The sequence below is a fragment of the Carassius gibelio genome, chromosome A7 (genome assembly GCF_023724105.1).
Source record: "Carassius gibelio isolate Cgi1373 ecotype wild population from Czech Republic chromosome A7, carGib1.2-hapl.c, whole genome shotgun sequence".
NCBI lineage: Eukaryota > Metazoa > Chordata > Actinopteri > Cypriniformes > Cyprinidae > Carassius > Carassius gibelio.
Window position 1 is genome coordinate 182,094 of NC_068377.1, and position 12,501 is coordinate 194,594.

A 12,501-nucleotide genomic window follows, 5' to 3' on the forward strand; every position below is an offset into this window, starting at 1 on the left:
TCCGCGATGCGGAAAATGTGGACTGAATCCATTCATAAAAACGAAATTCACAGTTAATTCAGTTGACTCTCGCGGTGATTTCAGCGTCTGCCGACTGATTTAATGAGGATGAAAACACATGAACAACATCTCCAGAACTGCTCTGAGAGTTAATTCATGAGCATCTGACCGTTTGATTTGAGCAAATGCATCATTTCACATGCACAGAATTGTAAAGGTAATCATTTATTTTAAAACCCATCAAAATAAAAGTCCGGTTTTGAAGTATATTGTTCAGTAGGATGTAGTGCTGCAACGACGCGTCGAAGTCATCGATTACATCGACTACAAAAATACGTCAATGTGTGTGAAATGCATCGAAGCGTCACGCTGTTTGTTTACATCTCGCGTAATGGCATACTGGGAATGGGGAAAGTTGCATTATATCACAAAAACAGAGGCCACTGTTATCAAAAGTATGGGAATACTTTAAACAGAGGACAAATAAAATGGCCCTTTGTTCCCTTTGAAAAACCGATATGGTGTACCACGGCAGCACAACTGCGATGCGCGAGCACCTCAGAGGAAAACATCTTGGTGCTCTCCGGTGTTACGGTTTAAAGGGACACTAAGTAGGAATTACTCCCATCTAGTGGTGAAATTGTATTTTGCATTCAAACTAATTTTGCTCTCCAGCGCCTCGCTTTTTCAAATGCGCGTTGCATCTACGGTAGGCGATATGTACCAAAAAGCTTTGACGGGATGTCTTCTAATGTTTTCCTTCAGGTGAACAGGTGTGTTATTTCAAACAAACTGCAACATGACCATAAACAAACGAATGTTACAGTATGAATTACTGACTGTGGAAAACATGAAATATTGTAATTAGTAGTTATGTCTTCTTTATTCGTTATATTTTCTGAATAATGTGCATTGTTAGATATAAAAAAAATATTGTAATATAGATTGTAACACTGACTTACCTGTCGAGAAGAAAACTGGCCACTTCAGCGTCTCTTTTGAAATCTTTATCCAGCATTAGCTCTTTCCACCTAGAAAAAGCTTCCCCGACATTAACTCTTGTTTTCTGTAATCTACGGTCACGTTTCCTTTTACGTTCTATTTTTGACTGTTTTGGCGATGATGTTTTCTTCTCCTGTGGCGCGGCATATGTGTGGTCCATAATAAGAATGCAATCCAGACTTTTAAACTTGCCGGTGCAGTTTCAAGCGCCTCTCACTGCTCTGCACCTGCGTTTCTGGCTCTGACCGAAAACGCGTTGTGGAAACGCGTTGGCTTAGTACTTTTTGTCCCTCTCTGCTATTATAGTTTTGCAAGATGGCGGAAGTACATGGAAGCCTCCGTCGACCTACCCGTCCCATGTATATAAAGATAATAAATTCTTCATTTACGAGGATTAGTTTAAACATTGGCATAGGTATTTGTACACCATTGAGGGCATATTTATGAATAAAAATATTGATTTTAGATAATAAAATACCTAAAAAGTTACTTATTGTCCCTTTAACTGGTTACCGTGTGATCTGGTGACCAACTTCCTGGTTCAGGTCTGATATTCTTGAGCTTGCGGCATTCTGAAAAGTTGAGATGTTTTTAACTCGATGCGGTGCGGACGCGCCTGGAAAAAACAAGCGTGTCGCGACCGCGTAGCTTCCATTATGAGCGCGCTTATTGTGTGCCTACATTGGAAATAACTAACTTGAGCGTGCAAAAGACGTGATATGTGAACGGCCCCTTAAAACACAACAGTCACAAACAGTCACAAACCACCGAGCTACCCCGATTCAGCTCCAGATCTCTGGAAACCATGCTAAACCATAGCAGAACCCTGACTACATTTTATGGTTTGTGATGCTAAAGAACATTTCATGACGTCTCAGACAACTGTAAATTTATGGCTACTGTTGTTTAATTATAAACGCTATCATAAGCTCATATTTACCATAGTAAAATAATTTTATTTGCCTCTTATTTATTTTATACTGTAAAAACTTCAACCCCATAGGTTGAAAATGAATAAAGGTTGAAATATTATATTAAATAATTGTTAGATTAGTCGACTAATCGAAAAAATTATTGTTAGATTAGTCGACTAATCGAAAAATAATCGTTAGATTAGTCGACAGAAAAAATAATTGTTAGTTGCAGCTCTAGTAGGATGTACATTGGAAAAATCACACAACATTTCTTCCATGTATTAACTTTAATAGTAAATCCCCCTTGTTTCACCAAAAACGTTTGCTTAATTTTAAGTTTCATTTCTTGATTTGATAACAATAAAAATTTAAATGCACAGAATTTTTTAAGGGTAAAAATCATTAGGCTTCTTTAAGAAAAAATAAATTAAGTTGTTTTATGCATTCAAATAATTAGACATGCTAAAACAGAATTTGATAAACAATTAAACATTTATTTTCAATCTTAACAGTTGCTTTTACTATTCAAACTTGACATTTTGGTCTAATATATGTACAAGAAGATTGACCGAGCTGTAATACTCCCCTGTCCTTGTATGTCATGCTCCAAGATTCCCCAACGATGCCCTCAATTAATCAATACAGTGATATATAGGCTACAGTGAATTGATGAATACTTAATACTTGCTTTTCAGAACAATGTTGTAAAAAACAATGCGTTTCAGAAGATGGTGCATAGAGGAGAAATAATAATATACTGTATGTGGAAAATGTTTTTTTTTAACCTTAAACTAAATAAACACCATTTCATTACACCAACTACACAAAATAATGTCCTTTTTGGCAATATCATATGACTCCTTTAAATACATTAAGGTCTGAGTGATTTCATGTTTTTGTATACTGTGTGAATCATTGTTTCAATGTTTGCAGTGATAATATTGCTGATTGTCTCGTTATCTGTGATGGGAATGAACACGAACCGATATCAAGTTTGCTGCTGCTTTTTTTTTTTTTATTTCTCTTTTGAAGGTTTATCTTTATCAGATAAAATCTGTTTTAGTTACTTTTTTAGTTACTGTTAGAACAGACACTGCCTGATAGTTCATATAATTAGTCCGTATGCCACGTGGGTTATTTTAAATCTCTTCAGATGAAGAGATTTACAAAATATTACATTCCTTATTTGCTGTTTAAAGAATATTTTCTGATCACTTTCAATTACTGCATATATAAAACTATAACATGTTAATAATTTACTTTAATTGATCTGAATTTAGCTGTTAGAAAAAACTATATTTAGATGTGCTCTAGTGTAGTTATTTACCTGTAATTGTTAACGAAGATGGATGTAATCAAATTTCTGTTTATGCTTTTTTCATGTTTTATTTACATTTGGAAGAATTTACATTGTATTCTTTTTTTTTTTTGTATTTCTAGATGGATATGTTTTTATATGTAAATAAAGCAGAATGAAAAATAAAGTTGGTTAGTGATGTTAACAATAGAAAGATAGACAAAACAGAAATGCACAGAATGTGTAAATGAGCACATGTGAGTGCAGTGTTACAGAATGAACATTTTAAATTGATCTGCTCTGTGTTGACTGTGTTGACACTGGTACTTTTAATATAGTAAAATTCTGATGAAGAGAACGCTTTGTATTTGTAAGGCTCTAGTCTAGGGATGTAACGTTATGAACATTTTTTATCACAATTATAGTGAGCAAAATTATCACTGTTTTCAGTATTATCACGGTATTGTTAATGTGCTGGAGATTAGGGATGCGCAATCATGATTTTTCATGGCCGATTCTGATACCGATTTTCAGTTATTTTTTTCTTTAAGCAACGAACAAGAAAGAAGGAAAGTATGCATAAACAAGATGTTTATTTGGTATTTAATAGGCCAAACTGGCTTTTGGCTATTGAAAACAATAACCATAACCATCTGTAATTAACGGCAGAAACTGCACAGTAAGTAGCCTACATTCAATACAAACACAGATGTACAGACATCAGCATTTAGCTTTTGTTTTGGAATTGGGTTGAAACTACATAGAACTGGCCTTAAATGAAAACATAAACTGTAACCATGTGAAATTAAAGGCAACAATTACATAGTTCTACAGTCCAAACCAAATCACAATCAACACACATTCAATAAGAGCATTCAGCATTTGTTTTAGTTTTAAATTTGGTTTTAAATAAAAAAAGATATTTACCATTGAGTCTAAATGAAAGTATGCTATATGAATATGAGTATAATATATGAATATTTTATTCCAAAATGTTAATAAATCAAATAATGTTGGTGCGAATAAAAGTATGAGTATAATATATGAATATATTATTCTAAAATGTTAATAAATCAAATAATGTTGGTGCGAATAAAACAAAGATGCAAAGTGTTTTATTCATCTATCCATCCATCCATTATCTGGGAGCTGGTTCGCGGGGGCAACAGTCTAAGCAAAGATGCCCAGACTTCCCTCTCCCTATACACTTCCTCCAGCTCTTCAAGGGGGATACCGAGGCGTTCCCAGGCCAGCCGAGAGACATAGTCCCGCCAGTGTGTCCTCGGTGTTCCCCGGGGCCTCCTCCCGGTGGGACATGCCCAACACACCTTCCCAGGAAGCCCTCCAGGAGGTATCCGGAACAGATGCCCGAGCCACCTCAGTTGGCTCCTCTCGATGTGGAGGAGAAGTGGCTCTACTCTTAGCTCCTCCCGAGTGGCAGAGCTCCTCACCATATCTCTAAGGAAGCGCCCAGCCACCCTGCGGAGAAAGCTCATTTTGGCCACCTGTATCCGGGATCTTGCCCTTTCGGTCATGACCCACAGGTCATGACCATAGGTGAGAGTAGGAACGTAGATTGACCGGTAACTCGAGAGTTTCACCTTGCAGCTCAGCTCCTTCACCATGACAGACAGGTACATTGACCGCATCACTGCAGAAGCTGCACCTATCCACCTGTCAATCTCCCACTCCATCCTTCCCTCACTCGTGAACAAGACCCCAAGATACTTGAATTCCTCCACTTAAGGCAGGAGCACTCCACCAACCTGAAGGGGACATGCCACCCTTTTCCGGCTGAGAACCATGGCCTTGGACTTGGAGGTGCTGATTCTCATCCCAGCCATTTCACACTCGGATGAAAACCATCCCAGTGCATGCTTTAGGTCCTGGCCCAATGAAGCCAACATGACAACGTCATCTGCAAAAAGCGGAGATTATATCACGTGGTCCCCAAACCGGACATCCTCTGGCCCCTGGCTGTGCCTATAAGTCCTGTTCATAAAAATAATGAACAGGACCCGTGATAAAGGGCAGTCCTTCTGGAGTCCAACATGCACCGGGAACAAGTCTGACTTACAGCCAGCAATGGGAACCAAGCTCCTGCTCCAGTCAAAAAGGGACCGGACAGCCCTTAACTGAGGGCCCTGTACCCCATACCCCAGGAGCACCCCCCACAGGAGGCCTCAAGGGACATGGTCGAATGCCTTCTCTAGACCCACAAAACACATGTGTACATGTTGGGAAAACTCCCATGAACCCTCCAGCACCCTGATGAGGGTATAAAATTGGTCCATGTGTTCCACGACCGGAATGAAAACCGCATTGTTACTCCTGAATCCAAGGTATGACTATCGGCTCAATTTTCAGCTTGGGTGAAGTCCATCTCTGAGCCCTTAGCCTCTGCTTCCTCCACGGAAGTCATGTCGGTTGGATAAAGGAGATCCTCAAAGTAATCATTCCACCATCCAACGATATCCCCAGTTGAGGTCAACAGTTGCCCACCTCTACTGTAAACAGTGTTGGCAGGGCTCTGCTTCCCCTTCCTGAGGCGCCGTATGGTTTGCCAGAATCAGCTGCCTTAGGAGTCCTGCAAGCCAGCCAGGCCTGGTAGGTCTCCTTCTTCAGCTTGACAGCATTCCTTACTTCCGGTGTTCACCCAGTGGGTTCAAGGATTGCCGCCTCAACAGGCACCAGAGACCTTATGGCCACAGTGCCAAGTGGCCGCATTGACAATGGAGGAGGAGAACATGGTCCACTCGGACTCAATGTCTCCAGCCTCCTTCAGAATCTGGTCAGAGCTCTGCCGGAGGAGGGAACTGAAAATCTCTCTGACAGGGCTCAGCCAAATGAACGTTCCAAACAGACCCTCACAATACGTTTGGGTCCACCAGGTCTGTCCAGCTTCCTCCCCCACCATCGGATCCAACTCAACACCAGGTGGTGATCAGTTGACAGCTCCGCCCCTCTCTTTACCGGAGTGTCCAAGACATACTGACCAAAAGGTTTATCATTGACCTCCTGCCTAGGGTGTCCTGGTGCCACGTGCACTGATGACATGGTGTTCGTTATGGACAAACTGTGACTTGCACAGAAGTCCAATAACAGAACACCACTCGGGTTCAGATCAGGGGGGCCAATCCTCATGTATTCGACCGTGTAGAGTCCACGGATAGAGCACTCTCCAGCACCTCTCCCGAAGACCTCAGGAAGGTCGGTACTCTACACTGCCATTTGGCCCGTAAGCACAAATGACAATGAGAGACCTATCCCCTATTCGAAGGCACAGGGAAGCGACCCTTTCGTTCACTGGGGTAAACTCCCACACATGGCGTCTTAGCTGGGGAGCTATGAACAACCCCACACCAGCCCACCACCTCTCGCCGCGTGCAACTCCAGAGTTCCATATCCCTAAGGCCAGTTTCCATGTCCAGTGATCAGGTCGTTTGGGTCCCCTGCCTTCGACTCCTGCCCGATCCACATTGCACCAGCCCCTTATGATTCCTCCCGCAGATGGTGGGTCCACGGTAGGTCAGCCCCACCTTTTTCGGGCTTAGCCCAGCTGTGCCCCATGAGGGGAGGCCAAGCCACCAGGCGCTCGCATTCGAGCCCCCACCCTGGAGCCAGACCCTGGCTGCGCCTTGATGAGCGATGTCATGGTCCTTGTTTTTATATTATTCATAAAGGGCTATTGAACCACTATTAGTCTGACCCGTCACCTAAGACCTGTTTGCCTTGGGAGAACCTACCGGGGGCATATTACCCTGGACAACATGGCTCCTAGGATCCAATGAAAAATAAATAACTATTGGCTCAAGTAAAAAAATATAGATGTGAATCATTACTCATTATTTTAAATTGGATGAATGAAACATCTATTTAACTGTGAAAACATTTTCAGTGTGCTACAGCAGGTGATTTAATGAAATTAAGTCAATGTATTTTTAAGGTAAAATAAAAATAATCATCCTATACAGAACTGACATTTAATTCTGTCTTCTCAAACGTGTATGCAAGTTTCCTTAAAAAAAAAAAGGATTTTAGTTTTGTCCCTTCACTGTCTCCACTTGTGCAGGATGCGGACAGGTACAGTACTCACGCGGAGGATCAGTGAGCGCAGGAAAGACTCTTATTTGTGCGCCAGTACACCCACAGCTGTTTGGTTCCTGCTTTCTGTGCCTCAGACATGTAGCTCTGAATGGCTGCCTGTGTGCCTGTTTCAAAATACTTCCACACAACTGAAATGATAGCAAATGATTAAAATGTAGTCTGTGCACGCGGGCGCACTTCAGGAAAAATCGGTTGAAAAACTACCAAAAACTGGTTCTGATTTATGGCCGGTCAACCAGTGCGTCCCTACTGGAGATGATAAAAAAGTACCGACACACAAATCACTTCACCAAGTTTTATATTTAAAAACAGCAAATAAAATGACTTTGTTTGCATAATCACTAAAACAATAACATTACCAATGATGTCCAGATTTTAAATGACAACTTGACTGACAACAGTTTAATAGCATGTTTAGATGTAATCTAATCTAATGTAAATGTTCAAATAAAGCTTTGAAAAAGTTTAATAAAAAAGTAAACCTTCAGCCTTTAAATACAGAAAATGTCAAAATGATAATTGCTTAAAAAATGATTATATGCATTTTATCTACTCCATAAATAATTCTAGATATATTTTTTAAGCTTCTTTTTCCTCAAGCAGTCAAAAAATGGCCAGACAGAAGCTGCACACAGACTGAATGTAAATAAAAGTCTTGGCAAATCCACTCTTACAGCAGGTGGCACTTACGGACAAGCTGAATTACAGCTGTTTCTGTAACCTCTGTGGACAAAACAACATTGCCATTTAAGAACATTTCCTTTAGGTCAGCAGTTCTCAATTCCAATCCTCGTGACCTTCAGCTCAGCACATTTTTAATGTCTCTCTTTGTTAACACACCTGATTCAGATAATCAGCTCGTTAGAAGTGAGCTCTGTGCATGAACTGTGTCTCCAATGACATGATCCCTACACAGTGTTCATTACTCCCTGAGCAGGGGAAATCTGAGGAAGTTTACCTAAAACTAAACTACTCTGTGTGCTGTGTGCACCGGAGACTGTTACTGAAAGCTAAGCTTTTTGCTGGACAATACTTATCGCAAGTTGTTCAAATTGCAGTAATCTAATATGGTTTTAATGATAATTAAAAGATGAAATGTTAATGCTAACCATGTTGTTTGTGTCAAATCTGCTTCTTCCACACACACAGACTCTTATTCAATGAAGCTCTTTACACAAATCCTGTAGAATGAAATGCACAGAAGATTCTGAAGAGCAAACAGGTCTTTGTTTTTTCTTCATTATTAATAATGCAGATGGTTATAAATTTTCGAGCAGATTTAGATTTGTTGTAATAGGGTACTTTTTCAATAGCATTATGTTGGATAATTGCCTAGTTGATTAAAAATATTTAATAGTTCTTCCTATAGAAACATGTTATTTGTGCCTATAATGTTTAAAAAAAAAACATCAACCCTACAAAGATTGATAAATTACAAAAATGTGCTATAGCAGTTGTCGTCTTAATCAGTTACAGAGTTTACAAACCTTTTTCACTTTTTTATTTCAGAGTTGATTGAAGAAAATGAAGAAATTATTGAAGTTGAAGAGAAAAATCATGTTAAAACTGGAGAAAAACAACGGAGTTGCAAACAGGAAGATTTAAATGAAATGGCCAATAAATCTTTCAACTGCACTCAGTGTGGAAAGGGTTTCTCATTCAAACATCAACTTTTGCTTCACATGAGAGTTCATAATCGCGAGAAACCATACACATGTGATCAATGTGGGAAGAGCTTCACTCAATCATCAAGCCTTAAGGAGCACATGAACATCCACACTGGAGAGAAACCATACAAGTGTTCATACTGTGACAAGAGATTCCGTCGGCTAAGAGAACTGAAAAGACATGAGAAGATCCACACTGGAGTGAAACCGTACACATGTGATCAGTGCGGGAAGAGTTTCACACTTAAAAGGCACCTTACAGAGCACACTAGAGTTCATTCTGGAGAGAAACCTTTCACTTGTGATCAGTGTGGAAAGAGTTTCTCACGATCATCAAACCTTAATGAACACATGAACATCCACACTAGAGAGAAACTGCATGCATGCGTTCAATGCAGCAAAACATTTTTGAGAGCTTCAGGTCTGAAGAATCACCTGAGAGTTCATTCAAAGGAGAAACCACATTCATGTCATTTGTGTGGAAAGAGTTTTTCATTTCTAAAATATTTGAAAGTACATCAGAAAACACACACTGGTGTGAAAGAGTACATGTGCTTTGAGCGTGACAAGACTTTAACTTCAGAAAACTGTTTAAAACACACGAGAGGATCCATACTGTAAAGAAACTATATCACTGAACTGAATGTGGGAAGTGTTTCAAACATTCATCTTCTCTACACAGTCATACAAAAACCAATCAGTATTATCTTCAGATCCAGTACTTTCAGCTCCTCACCACGTGACACAACGATGCATCAAGCAATAAAATATCTGATGAATCTGTCATTACAAGTGACTTGACAAAGAAACATTATTTAATGTTTTCGCAGTGAATAAAGTTAATCTTCATCTTCAAAACCAGCAGATTTAACTGTGATTCAGATCAACTCAAAGATAGAGTTCCTCCCTAAAGAACAATGTCAGAAAGGTTTATTCTTGTGTATCATTTTGCTTCAAGATATGATATATTTGTGTTTTAGTCTTATATTATATTCACTTGTCTTATAATGCATGTATCACTTGTACGGTGAGATTTAGATCAACTTAAAATCCCTATTCAGATAGCAAATGTTTGCCCTGAGACCTTGAGATTGAAATAACTTGATAATAGATGATGGATTCGTGAAGCAGTGGAAGTTCATTCATCATTTCTGTGATGTGAAGCTGAAGTATAATGTGAAGATTGTTTTATACTGTATGTTTGAACTGAACTTACAGACATGATAACTGCAGTCTTACTGACTTCAGTTACTGTTGGATCTTTATTCTGTGGTCAATGAACGTTATTACATTTACATTTAGTACATTTATTCATTTAGCAGACGCTTTTATCCAAAGCGACTTACAAATGAAGACAGTGGAAGCAATCAAAAACAACAAAAAAGAGCAATGATATGTAAGTGCTATAACGAGTCTCAGTTAGGTTAACACAGTACACGTAGCATGGGATTTTAAATAAGATAATAAATAAAAAGAATAGAGCAAGCTAGTTAGAGGTCTTTATACACACACACACACACATATAAAATTGCATAATAAATGAAAAGAAAATAGAATACAAAAAGATTAGAAAGGTAGTTAGATTTTTTTTTAAAGAATAGAATTAGAATAGTGAGTGTTAAAGTTAGATTGTCAAATAAAGATGGAAGAGATGTGTTTTAAGCCGATTCTTGAAGATGGCTAAGGAATCAGCTGCTTGTATTGAGTTGGGGAGGTTCATTCCACCAGGAGGGAACATTTAATTCTGACATTTACAAAGGAACTAGGTAATTTGTGCAGGTACTCTGTGTTTTTCCACCACAGGAACTAAATAAAGTTCTGGGTAAAAAAAAGTCCCTGCTGGCGGAGGTGGTACTTTTTCAAAGTTCTGGAACTTTCGGGGGAGGACTTGGGCGCGAAACATGCTGATTGTTGAGTTCACGCAGCATTGGTTGAGTTCAACCACCATTTATTCTGATAATTTTCAAAATATTACTGTTATTGTGTCATGAAATGTAATTTTAAAAGTATTTCAGACGAGAATGTAATTGTTTAAAACTCAAATCTATGGTTTATTTATTAAGACTGCGCCTATTTAAAAATGTGTTTCGCCGATTTCGGAGACGGTCAGGAGGAGCTCAGTGATCATGTATCCGCAGAGAGCAGCCTCAACTCGGCTAGACCTTCTGATATGTGCCGCTGGCTCTGATGTCTCTTAGTGGTTAAACATTACATATAATTCGTTTTGGGTAAATCTAACGGGTAATCTTTGGTCTGTTTTCAATTTATCTATATGTTAAAATGAAAATATAAAGAAAGCAATTGATATAACATTTCATTGTAATGGCTGTATATGAAGAGTTCAGATGCAAAAACCTGTAAATCCATCAGACTTATTTTCTTAAATGAGCATTTTTTTATCAGGCTCCTGTGTTCACGTTCATTAGTTTTGTTTTAAAGGTACTGATAAGGTTATTATGTCAGTGAATAAAATAACTTTTTTTTTCAAAACTGTCACTTCAGTCAATTCAGTGAGTTTTTTTTTAACAAATTAGATTTTCTTTTGCATTAAAACCAGCTAAATCCACTTGTGCTTTTTTCACAAAAACCTCTTAATCCACCTCTTTGGGATAGGACATAGCAAATATTGGAAAAATCACTCAAATGTTACTAGAAACACTGAAAAAGATTAGAGCATAATCGTTTCAAACGAAACAGTAGACAAACCTCTTTACAGGGTAAATATATTATTATATATATATAGTATATATTATTTTATATATGTGTGTGTAAAAGAAAGATTCACAAAGTATAACCACATTGGCAAAAATAGCAGTACATTTATTTTAACAATTCAAAAAACAAATGTTGCACAAACATTAAATAAAAAATACATAAATCTATCCAAGTAAGTGCATTAAGTCAGTAACATTACATTGACATCAATAAAATCTTAACAATAACGTCATTTCTGATATTTGGGATTTATAAGTTGAACTATGTAAACATCGCAAACATTGTTGTAAACAATGCATATTCGATTCAGTATAATCAAGTATGTATGTAAGAACAGGGCAAAACATTCTGAATTTTTTTGAAGTGTAAAATAACAGTCTATATAAAAACTTAAATACTTACAATGCTCACCAATATCATAATTGTGCTATGTGCATCTAGTATAAAAAACTTAACCGAGGTTTATTGTATAATCAAGTAGAACAGAGCTACATTCTTAAACGTCAATTTCTGTGCATTTTGTATAAGAAGCTTATAAGACTTAAGCAGTGTAAAGTAATAATTTAATGTAAAATTCAAGTATAAAACAATTCAGTGCACAAAACAGGTATTCTAAATTTAATTTTAAAAAAAATGTAAAAGGCCCAAACAATTCCAATATAATTGTTCCAATATAAACTGCATATCAGAGAATAAATTAATTCATTAAATTTAAAGCGACATTAAGATAACAATAAAAATAGGACTTGACCTCTTTGTGAATTAGTAAATAGCTTACAATTGCTTACACAAGCAATTT

The 12,501-nt window shown here is 37.9% G+C and overlaps 1 pseudogene; it reads left to right on the top strand.

Annotated features, from left to right (window-relative positions):
• The window catches only part of LOC128017598 (gastrula zinc finger protein XlCGF7.1-like), a 30,805-nt pseudogene extending 20,113 nt beyond the window's left edge, over window positions 1–10,692 (top strand).
• The last annotated feature ends 1,809 nt before the right edge of the window (window positions 10,693–12,501 follow it).